Genomic DNA, 13,014 nt, shown 5'->3' with positions numbered 1-13,014 from the left:
GGGCTGAAAATCCCACCAAAAATTCTTCTCAATCGCTGTGGTTTTGTGAAACTCCAGCTGGAGCCAGCACTGTCGCCGTGTGGTTCTCAGGGACTTCCAGACCACAAAATTTTTTTAAATATGGGGTGTGGGCCTCAATCCCCTGTCGCCCACAGACGAAATCTGTGCATGACGACGCACCAACCATCTACCCTGCATGGCTGGAGAGGCTGCAACACTAATTGTAATAAGATACTACTTTACATTAAAAAACACATAGAAATTCTCTGAAAAAAATACAAAGTTTAAAGTGGAGTTCTACATGAAGAAGGTAGTAAGATTTTAACTTACATAAAAAATGTACAAATTAATTTAAAAATCACTGCTGTTTAAAACTATAAAGCCAGCAAAATTTGCCAGTTAAACGCGAGTATACTTGCACTGCTTATGACCTCACATCTTACATCACTGATGACATCTGTAATCCACGGTTATGCAAATTATACTTATGTCAATTACATATAACTGGCGACTTTCTCTGGTTTTAAATAGTTGTGCTTTTCTGTCAATTTCTAAAGTTTTTTTTAACTAAAGTAAAAATCTTACTACCTTCTGCATGTATAACTTCACTTTAACCTTTGATTTTTTTCAGTGAAAAAAATGTTTATTTTTAGTGTGATATATTTGTCAATTTTATGTAAAAAAAATAGGATCACTTGATTAATTGCTCCATTATTGATGCATCAAGTTATGGGCAGTAATTAATGGATCGGAAATTATAAAATGGAATCTTCACACCATGTTTCTGCTTGTTGTATCCTACAGCATATGGCTTTCAATACACAGAAGGTGATCTACTGAGATGATTTTAAGAGAGATATCTGGAAGTTGATAGGTGGCCCTAAGTGGCATATGGCAGACTCTTTCTTCTGCACCTGGAAGTGCTTGAAAATGTTTCTTCGGTTTCTTTTGTGTGGTGATAGGGTTCTAACATTTACTGAGAGGTGCTAACTGCTCTTTTTCCAGCCGATAAATATATTCCCCCAATTCCTCAGGGCACCGTGGGTACAGAGGGATTGGCTTCTCTGTGTCTTCCTATCTGTGGGCAGATGCCAAATTATTCATCACCCGCTTGTCTGAAATGACTGCACCGCACATCGAGATCATGTAAAACGAATTATCCTGTGTGGCTAAGCAGAGCCATCTTGTTATCCTCAGATTCATCATGGCTTGCTTCTAAGTGTGTAATCCCTCACTTCTAGCTGGGATGAACTAAAGCTCTTGTTTGCATCTCCAGAATTACCAGACATAGGGCAGGATAACAAAGGACCAGTCAGTCATTCAAATAACTTTATTCAGCCCCACTTGGGCCATAAAAGTGCAAAAAGAAATGTCAACATGTTCATAAATATTTAAGATATGGATACTAAAAACATAAAACATTAAAAACAAAATTATACATAATAGTCAATAAAATAAACTATCTGAATATTTCCTAAAACAAACAGGCTTCCAAATGGCTTCCCACCTAAAAGTACGTAAACAGTACAGCCCAAAGAACTTACAAAACGCTAAGGAATCATCATCACTATCGTATAAAAACGAGGAGTTGAAACACAATATTAAATATTTAAAACATTTGCCTTAAACATGTAATATTGGAAACAAGCTGAACATTCAGACCCCAGAGCCATATAGCTTATGTGATTTTAAGTTGGGCATAATAAAATTCACAACACCATAGCAGACTTCGGGTGTAGCAGCAGATTGTAAAAACCTCAGGCCATTTATATGTGACGTAAAGTGCATATGTGTTCAAATGGGCCGAAGAAAACGACCTTGAAACTCGGAATACAATTTACAAAAGAGCATATATTGCATCATGGATTGAGTTGAAACACCATCACAGGGGCATCGGCTGCACATAGTTTCTCTTGAACCAGCCACTGGGAAGGCAACCAAATAATGAATTAAGTTAAGCCTCAGCCTTGTCACATAAAACGTGTGCTGGGGATTAGAAATGCCAGTTATCCAGCTTTAGGCACTCTGCTAATACTAAACTCGAAAAATTAGCCTTTGAGGTGTCCCATATTTTTATCCATAGCAACAAAGTGGGCATAGCCACAAAATCCTCATCATACCCGATTCTATATGAAAAATAAAACTTGCAGTAGTTTGTGGTAGTGCTAGCAGTCGACAAAGAAATGTATTCTCGACTGCTTGCACTCGGCCCGGTGATAAACAATCCCACACCCCAAGCGAGGAGCATTTACTCCAGTACACCTGGACTAGTTCCCTAATAGGCTTGCAGCCAAGGCAACTAGCAAATCTAAATAGGACATCAGAGGCTGCCCCCATTTTGAGTGCTCGTTGGGCAATCTGCCTCTCACAAGACCCACGAGCATCAAACAGAATACTCAGGTAACAAAAGGAGGGGATTTTCATAAAATTGGTCCCTCCAATGGAGAAGACCTTAGTTTTGGTTACTTTCGGGCCAGAGGTCATAATGAACGATTTCTGAAAATTGACCTTAAGTTTTAATTTAGACAAAGTCATAAAACCCATTTTTTGAGGCCATTGGTGTTTAACGGCAAAAGAACAGCATCATCTGCAAAAAGAACTGGAACGGCCTGTATACCGACTTGGGGGATATCTGGACTCTATAATTCTAAAAAGGGAACTAAAGAGTTAATATATAATGAAAATAAAAAAGGAGCAAAAATACAGCCCTCTCTCACTTATCTGGGTACCCCATTTGATTCCGTACAATCACCATAAAGAGTATAACGCACCTTAGTAGTTGTGCCAGTATGTAGGCGTTGCACTAAATCCACGAGAGAACGATGGATCCATTAAGATCCATAGCGTGACCCTATTCACTAGGTTAAAAGCGCAGGAGATGTCCATAAATGCCATCTGGAGTGCACATCTCCTGGCTTTCACATACTTCCCCCCAAACTGTCCCCAATTTTGATCTAAAGCTGTATTGTAACAGCGAAAAGAAAACAGAGGATTCAGCCCAAATTTCTAATTTATCAAAGATGACCGGCCTCCCCAAAGATCTTCGAGGTGGAGTCTAATAAGGAGATAGGACAATAGCACGTAGGCGAACTCCGATCACCTTTTCTAAAGATGGGGACTATGATAGCTTCTTTCCAGGAGTCCTTCAGGTTATCTTTAACAACTACCGTAAGGACATTAGTCAGTAGTGGGGCCCAGAGGTCAATATTATGTTTATGTAAATCAATTGGGACCCCATCTGGACCTGGGGCTTTGCCGCTGGCTGTATTCCAAATCACATTGACAACTGCAACATAGTTAATAAGATGAGCAAGCCATTTGTAGCTAACTGTAATAAATGAGGAAACTGAGGCTTTCCTCTGAGTTAATGACGCTCCCCCACTCTTAAAGATAATAGAATAATGGTCAAACCAATCCTGGCTACTAATATGGCACACAATGCCGGCCGATAAGTAAACAGTGGTCGATTAACTGTCTCCCAGAAGAGTTTACTATTGTTTAACTTCGCAGCTCTATCTAGATCTTCCCAGGCCTTTATCCTCAGCTCATTTTTCCTTTTTAATATGACTTTCTGGTGTTCTTTAAGGCCTCTATATTACAGGGCATAGAGGCGGTGGCCATTTTTAGGTCCTTAAGCGTCGCCGTGCACTCCTGGTTAAACCAGAATTTTGTAGTACCTTCTCTTATCTGCATTCTCAAGGTTAATTGACTTGCCTCATCCCTGCTAATATTACCAAAACGCCAAAGAACAACATCAGATGGCCTTTCTAAGGACAGACAAGAAGTAAAATCATCCCTCCTATCTTTAATGTCCATTTACCTCCCTTGTGAATCATAGAAACCGGAAACGCGTTCCCTGCTAAACCGGCATTTTGTGATATTAAAATCGCCTCCCCAAATTATTGGGACGAAAGCTTTCTCCTGACCATTCTAAAATACTGCCAATGCCTTCTCCAGATCCTCAATAATTGCAGCTGTTTTTAAGGCAAAGTAATATATAACAAAACACAATCCCCCTCAATTTGCTTTATCGTAGAGCCAACACAGCTGACTGCGCACCATAAGGTTATCAATCACTGACTGGTGGCAATTAGCTTTCTCCTTACACCAATTTGCAACTTTGTTGATCAGACTTTTAGTATCCTCTAGGGAATCGGTTGACGGAGGTGGAACACCAACTAGTATCAAGCTATAAGGGGTATACCAGCGTGGTGAGTGGGTTTCGGGAGAACATGGCGGGCTGCAGTGAGGAAGCAGCACGCTAGAGGGCTTACCCGGGTTCCTGGGCAGCGGCGGTGACGTTGTGAGGTGAAAGTCGAACGCCCAATGTGCGGGTGGTCGGCAAGTGTCCTGCAGTCGTGCGAGACTGCTTTGGGCGGTTTGGATCGGGTAATTGCAACGGCTGGAGCAGCAGTTGGAGTGGCTTGTTGGAGCCGCGCCACTCTGGAGCTTCGACATACGAGCCGAGTGGCACTGCGTGTTCCTCTCTGGGGGAACAGTGGCAGCGGCAGTACAAGCGCGCCTGCCGGCACGCTAAGAAAAACAGCCAGAGAGGATTTGAGGAAGGAGGTGGAGGCTGGCAAAACGGTAAAACATAGTGGGGTGCGGGGTAGAGGCTCACCCCCTAGATCTTTGGAAAGGCTTGGTCATGGGCGAGAGAAGACCAGCTGGAGGCTGAAAAGAGGCTCTGAATTTGGAGAAGCCAATGGTGAGCCCGTACTGTGTAAGGGGAATAAAAAACAGAAAAGAAGTGCAACAATGAAACTTAAAGTTAAAAATAAAGTCACACCTTCCCTGAGGTCCTATTTCAGTATTAAACCTAGGATTACAGCGCCCTCCCCCAGCTGGGCAGAGGTTAATCAGGACAAACAGGCAATGGGAGACCTTAGTCTGCGAGTCATGGTAGATGAGGTGGAGGCTGGGGATAACAATAGAGACAGTGTGGCGGTAGAGAGAGATGAACTCCAGCCACCTCTAGTTAATATAAGTTGCATTGGAGGTTCGAATATGAGTGATGGGGATGCACCTCTCTTGCAATGGAATAGCAAGGAGGTTGCTCCTCTACTTGAATCCACCCCACAGTCCACAGGATCCCATGACCAGACTACAGTGGGGCTACGACTCTTACCATCTCCAGTTCTACTTTAGGCTCTCCAGTGGAGGCAATGATTCTCGCTATCTCCGAAGACAGAAAAAAAGGGTTTTGCAATCTCTGAGATAAACCAGGGAGAGATAAGGGCGGCCTGTGAGGTATTGGAAAACAAGTTTGAACTCCTGACTGCAAGAACTCAAGCTCTTGAAGACACAGTTGGAATAAAAAGAATTGAGGTTACACAAGGAAGAGATTCAAGTTTTGAAAGAAAATGAGCAGGAGCTACAAAATAAATTAGAAAAGTTGAAAAATAGCTCAAGACGAAATAACCTGAGAATGTTGAATGTACCGGAAGGAGTGGAAGGTGAAAACCTGAAGTCATTTGTAGTTTCTCTTATCAAAGCTGCAGCTATGTTGGAGGAAAATGAGGAAGAGATTGAGAAAGATATTCAGAGGATCCATAGAGATCCTTTTAGGCGGAAGCCTAACAGCATTAAACCCCGAAGAATCTTGATAAACTTCCAAACATATGGGCTAAAATAAATAAATGTGTCCAAAGCACCAAAACTAAAAACATTAAGAGGAGGTGATTTTTCATTTAAGATCAGGTTAGACTTATCTAAGTCTACTATAAATAAGCAGTGGGAGATGGGGAGACGTTTCGAAGAATCCAAGAGGCTAGGCGCATCAGCACAGTTAAAATTCCCTGCCTTTCTATGAGTTTTGCATAACAAAAAGATGTATAATATAAGGGACGTTACTGGAGCAGACAAGTTGTTGGCAGTATTCAAGAGTGGAAATGCAGAGCACCAGTAAAGATTTAGATAGTGAATGGTTGGTTTTCTCCCAGGAACCTTGGGGCGCTCTAAAATTGAGCTAACACCAGTCCTCTAATTGGGGGGAGGGGGTTCTCCATGGGATGGCAGGAGGGGGAGGGAGGAAAGGGGTCACTGGGTGGGGAGCATATGGAGAAAATAGAAGAAAAGTCTTGTTCACCTCAGCTAGGTTTTACACTGCACCGTAGTGATAGACAACATTGGCGGCGGCCAGGGGTCCAGAGGTACAGCTATTCAAATTCTTTCATGGAATGTTAATGGCCGGAGAACTAGGGGTAGAAGGGATAGGGTTTTACAATATTTAAGGGGCTCACCAGCACAAATACTGATTTTGCAAGAAACACATTTAACTAGAACTGAGTGCGTAAGGCTATTTAAAACACAAAGGTGGGTCCAACACTGTATCTGTACTGAGCACAATTTCTATACTTAAGGAGTGGCTATACTGTTTAAGCACCAGGTCAATGTAGTAGTCTTAGATACAAGATCAGATTCAGCAGGACGTTGGGTTATAGTTAAGGCATAGGTTAATGGTAGAAAGATTACATTGGTAGGGTTTTATGGTCCGAATAGGGACGATATTGAACCACTTAGAGGGATGTTTACCCAGCTTTCAGATGTCCCTGACCCAATTGTAATGGCGGGGGATTTCAATGTAGTTTTAAATAACAAGTTAGATAGGTCAGATAAATGTAGCTCTGTAGGAACACTGAAATCCCAGCGATATTTGAGGGGGGTGATGAAGGAACTTGGCCTGTACGATTTATGGAGGCAGAGTTGGTGTAAACAGGATTTTTCATTCTTCAACAAAAAGTATAGGCATGCTTCCCGTATAGATTACTTTTTAGTAGATATAAGGCTAGGAGACTTTGTGGTTAACGTAACATATCTACCGGCTCATTTATCAGATCATACAGCTGTTCTGTTAGAAATCACTATCGTTTAGGAGAGAAGTAAGAGATGAACACATGACCGCTCATTATTGTTAGACGAGGTTGTATCTCAATTACGTAAGGAGACAGAGGATTTATTTAAAGATAACGTGGGGTCAGCCCCCATATCTGTAGTTTGGGATACATTTAAAGCAGTTATAAGAGGGAGAATTATGAGTGTAACTAGTTACAAAAATAAACAATTTCATAATGAAGTAAGCTACTTGGAACAGGAAATGTTAAGGTATAAGCACCAGTTGGTAAGGAACATGAAGTATGGCAAAACTGAGGTCTTAATGAACATCTTAAATAATCTGAGGCAGCTGATTGAAGACGTGTTACAAGCCAGAATTACAAAAAGGTGGGAAGCAAGTAAATTGGCTCACTTCGAATACAGCAAGAATGCAGGGAAGCTGTTAGAGTAAATTGGTCCGAGTACAGAATTATATTAAAGAAATTGAACTAGATCAGCTTGGGGGAGTAGTAATGAATAGTAAGGGTATAGAGCTAGCTTTTCAAAATTTCCTCACCCAAATTTATATAGAAGAGCTAGAGGTGGGGGAGGAAGAGATAGGTGGCTGGTTAGGGCATGACATACTCCTGAGTATCACTCAGGGGGAGCAGTTACTCCTAAATAGACCAATCACCCCCGAAGATATACAAAGTATTTTAAATGGAAGTAAAGGAGGGAAAGCCTCCAGTCCAGATGGTATTCAGGCTGAACTGTATAAGGTGTTGGGGGAATCAATTATACCAGTCTTGTCGGACCTGTTTAGAGAAATGTTCGAGAGCGGAGCTCCTATAACAACCTCATAGAACGAGGCAGCCATTACATTAATTTTAAAACCAGAAAAATATCCGTCAAAATGTGGATCATATAGACCAATATCATTGCTGAATAGTGACTACAAACTATTTGCTAAAATATTAGCGGACATATTAACTGGTGTAGTAAATAGCCTGATATATTCGGATCAGAAAGGATTCTCTGAAGGAAGATTTTTACATGAATTGACCTTTAATTTGATTGAGGCTATAGATTTGGCTACTACTTTTGAAGCCCCCACGGCCGTTATTTCTGTGGATGTAATGAAGGCTTTTGACCAGGTTAATTGGAATTATTTAAAATCAATTTTGGGACGTTGTAATTTGGGGGGAAAACTTTGCAGGGCCATTGGACAGATCTATACGGCCCCCCTGGCAAGAGTATTAGTGAATGGGAATCTTACAGAATCCTTCAGGATCACAAGAGCTACCAGGCAAGGTTGTCCCCTGTCTCCTATATGGTTTAATTTGTATATAGAACCGCTGGCCAGGAAAATTAGACAAAACTGCATAATTTCCCCCTTCAGTTGTAAGGATTGGGTGAAAAAGGTAGCCTTATATGCAGATGACCTCTTAGTATATACAGACAATCTATCGGCAGCTCTTCCTGTATGATTACACATGGCAGAGAATTTGGCAGAGTATCGGGTAAATGCCGAGAAGACAGGGATAATGTCTTGGAATCTGCAGAAAGACCCGCCCCAAGGAAAGAAGGAAATGAAATATTTAGGTATAACAATTATACATGACATTGAGCACTTGGAAGAGACGAATCAAAAAAACTGCTGGGGGAATGCAATAAGATAATGCAAAGATGGGCACACCTTCCCATGACAATGCATAAAGGGTACCTGGATAAAATTCAACAGGCCATAAATTCTTTCATATGGGGATCGAGAGGCCCAAGGACTTCTTGGAAAAAGCTGCGCAGAAGAAGGGAGGCCTGGCTTTGCCAGATTTAAGATACTACGCTTGGGCATTCCAATTTAAAAATTCAAGGATGTTATTTACATCTCCGAACTCTACAGCAACTGGTGTTATGTTTAAGGCCATGGTAACGACTGTTAGAGGGGCAAGAAGGCACCTCTTACCCAAATTCAGTGATCTGAAATTTTTCAAAAAGGTTAAATTTAAGATACTGCCAGATCCTGCTAAGAATTGGTATCATCTAAGATTAACAGCTAAAGTAAATTACTATAGTCAAAATGCCCCCATCTGGGATTCCCCAGGCACACCAGAATGCCTTAAGGATGCACTCACCTTGCCAATCAGAAAGGCTGGTATAGAAGTCGGAGGGACCTCTTTAGCGAAGGAGTTTTGCTCCCATGGGAAGTGCTGATAGAGAAAACTGGGGGGGTCCCTGTCCAGGCTGAAGTATCTGTAGATAAAAAGGATGGTCGCAAGGTATTAGGGAGAACTTGGGTTCAGCAAACATCTTGGAAAATAGCTTGTCTGTGTTTTCATCTTCTTCAAAGACAGCAACCTGGTATTGGAGAATCTTGGAAGGACTAGATGGAGACTTTAATTTGCCAACAGCTCTTTGGGGAGATCTCACGTCTGGGGAGCAGATGCAAAGATGGTGGGAAACATCATCATGTACCTTGTTTGAAGTAGTAAAACCTGCTTCACTGAAACAAAATAATCTCTTCTCCATACAAAGGGCCTGTATCTCGCCTGCTAAGCTTACCAAAATAAAAAAGGAGCATTAGTAGAATGCCCCACATGTGGCTGGAGGGTGCAAAAGATGTTCATATGTTTTTGGAGTGTTCAGGAATCCACATTTTTGGAAAGAAGTATGTATGACTCTCTCGGGAATATTAGGGCGAGAAATTACAGTAACCCTCCCCTTGATTATATTTGGGCAACGCAAGAATTGGAATTAAGGTGTAGAGGGGGAAATTGGGGCAGGAAAAACCTGCTGTTCTATGCTATTTTATTAGCTAGAAGAGACATTTGCAGGAGATAGATATCTGGATCCCCACCAACACATCTGATTTGGCTCAATGCTCTCTTTCATATCTCAAAAATGGATTTGGTGGTGGGAGGTTCTAGGAAGAAAAACAAGAGTCTTTGGGCCCCCTTGGTAGAGTATAGAGGCAATCAAAGAGTTGAGTCATATAGGATATCGGAGTAGGATCTTGAGGTAAGGGTAAGGAAGCCTAGAAGTCCAATGATTATACACCTTTTTCCCCGCTCTCCTCCTGGTTGGTGGTTTCTCTACTATGGGAAGGCTGTGCGAGAAATGAACGGAGCCCCTGGCATAAGCCATCTCTGTTTATGAGAGGGTGCGAAAGGTTAAGTAATGGAGTTGGCTTGGAGGCTGAGCTGAATGAGGACAAAAAAGGGTACAAGGGGTACTTTTGTGAGACAAATGCAACTGGGGAAGGACTCTATTTCCCCTTGGGATGGGGTGAGAATCGTTTGGATTAGACTTAAACCAATTCATACCTGTTAAACAATGTAAGGGAGAGCTCTACGGGATGGGGCAGAGCCCTGCCCTGTCATTAGGATCAGTTGTAGGTAATCAAGAGTTGGCTGGGTGGACAATGGAGGCTGTCACAGCAGATGGTGGGGGATTCGGGGTCCCTTGGCGCCCCCTCCCATGTATTAACTTAGGGGTTAATAGAGACCCGACCATTTCTCTATGTTTGCTCTACTCCCACATGATTATTTGAAGTATTCATCAGTTGGTTCAGGAGTTTCTCAATTTTTCCTAAACGGGCTGATATCGAGCCAGAGCATCAGTTATCAGCTTGCCCATATCTAAAATAAGGTTCTCCTGTATAATTACCATCCCCCTCCACCTACTGACAAGCGCACAACAGCTTATCCAAGCTGGGGCTCAGGCTATTCTTAAGGGTGGTGACCTTCTGCTTTTTAGCTCTAGTAATAATCTCTGGTCCTTTCCTTTTTACAGGAATTATCTTTGTCTTTTGTTTTGGGCATCTAATCCCCTTCAATAACGTGTGACGGGATCCTAACAGGGTTGTCTCTATCTTTCGGAGAATCCCCGCCCACAGTCACTGGCACCGTTCGAGCTATCGATGGAGAAAGCAGGCCAGTATTTCCCACCGGGGTGGTCTGAGACCTGCAACAGGCCTGGGGCTAATGCCGGGGTTGGGGTTAAGACTAAGTCGCCAGTATGCGATACAGGTAGTGAGTCTTCTCTCGGCCAGTTCAATCTCCTTGGTAGGTACACCCACAGCCATTTGTCCAATGTAGGATTAGTGGGAGATGCACTATTAAACCTGCCCATAATTGATGATATTAAAGGACCTCTCTGGACCAACAGCCCCAAAATACAACAGTAAGTGCACAATGCCCTAATGGTGGGCCTGCAGCTCACTATAATTGAATAACAAGTTCCTTGGACACCCAGGCTCAAACCAGTTTCCACTGAGTATAAAAAGGCCAAAAGGACTGGCCCAGCCCAGCCTCATCTGGCTGCTGACGGGCGCAGAATGGGCCTGCTGTTGGCCCGGGCACATGCCCGGGTGCATCCTGCACAGTCCCAGTGTGTTGAATTTTATGCTCCTCCTGGTGCTTGGGCAAACGACAGTGGAACGTCCCAGGCCGCGAGGAATGCTTGGAGAGGAAGAGGGAGTGTTGACGAGCCCCTGCTGGGTACCATGCAAAGGACCATTGTTGGAACTGTGTAGGGAAAAGCTGTAGCTGCGAGAAACAACTACCCTGTCCCATAAGGGAGATGTGCACTCCATTGACAGGGCCTTCATAGCCTTTGCCTAGTCAGTGTCAGCCTTGACTAACTGGAGAACCTCATCAATCTCCTAGCTAAAGGAAGTCTAGCACCCTGGCCTACAACTCTCACTGAAAACTGGGACACTTCAGCCACATATGCCAGAAACAAACATTGTATGTATGCTTAGTGATGGCACATAAACATGTGAAGGACATGTCCTGGGCCCTAAATTTGTTATTTTGGCCATGGGGATTGTCAGCACGGAGTTTAGGTAATTGACACTTTCCAAATGTGGTCCAGCAAATGTGGGGGTCAATATTTTCTCCAATTCATGCTCCATCAAAGAGGATGTCTCGAACTTCTTCCTCTGAAGGCCTGGTCAGGCCTAACTCAGATCTTACTCTGACCCTCAGAACCCCATAACATACTGTCTTTGGATGGTGACGAGACCTTGGGATGGGATGGATTGGAGCGTCCTTTTGAACTGGTGTCAGTGTGCACTGTGCAAGTACAGGTCCTCGCAGTAGCATTCCTCACCCAAGTCATAGTCTGATAGTGGCTAGGTATTATCTATATTTGTCCTAAAAGAACAAATCCTCTCTAAAGTGGTCAGTCTCAGCTATCTACTAGCTTCGTCCCTGCTGGAATTTTTGATTGCCAGGAATTATTTCCTCATACTCCCTCAGGATTTATTTATTTCAACAAGCTAATATGATCTTCTGACATAGTCAGTTGCTCAGGAAAGCATGGCCTCTCCTCTTGGGATCAATATCTTGCAATGTTGTTAGTTGCTTCACTTTACAGTAAGTGCCATTTCTCCTTCCTCCATTTTTACTTCTAGCTCTCTTTGGACTCCGGGTCTTTTCTACGTTTTTCTTCTTTTATTTATTTATTTTTTTACTTCAGAAGAACATTTTTAGTCTTCAATGTTGAAGGAGCAACGTGAGGCAAGAAGTCACTGCGGCCAATATTGAACTTGATGCTGAAGATATCAAAGGCACCAGCATCAACAAAGGCCCTAGTTTCTGACATGAGAGCTTAGTGGCTCATGCTGTCGAAGGAACAGGACTTGTCATGTCACTCCCTGACAACAGCCGGAGTGGCAAAGGCTTACAAGAGCCTGAAGAGAATCTACGCAAAGTTTGGTCGGCCCATAACAACAGGGGATCTTCTGCCTTAAAGTCCATCACCTTCATGACCATCTCATTCCTTGAGCTTGAGGAAATTGATTTGCTTATTGCACCCTGTGATAAGGCATAAAGACATTAACTGGCAACAGTTGGCAGTTTTGTGTCAACTAAATTGCACAAACTTCTGCTTTTAAAGTACTCATGCAAGTAATTCAAATGTATGCCTGGTCAAAACCTGGTTCCCAGTGGGTGTAATCCGTAACCAAAAAATGTATCCAACTCTAGAGATACACATTCTGCCCTTTCAGCGAGTGTTTCCAATTTTCAGAAACAAGCAATGATCACTGCCCCCTCCCAACACCCCCCAAAAAACATGGCTGATCCAAAACTACTGGGCAATTCCAGTGCTTCTCCAATCTTCCATTCAATGCGATCTCACGAGTACAGCCAAAACGTCAGAATCATAATAATGAAATCTTCTTCAAGTCCAGTGACACAT

This window comes from Pleurodeles waltl, chromosome 9, assembly GCF_031143425.1.
Source record: "Pleurodeles waltl isolate 20211129_DDA chromosome 9, aPleWal1.hap1.20221129, whole genome shotgun sequence".
Lineage (NCBI taxonomy): Eukaryota > Metazoa > Chordata > Amphibia > Caudata > Salamandridae > Pleurodeles > Pleurodeles waltl.
The sequence above is the reverse complement of the archived record's forward strand: the minus strand, read 5'-3'. Positions refer to the sequence as shown.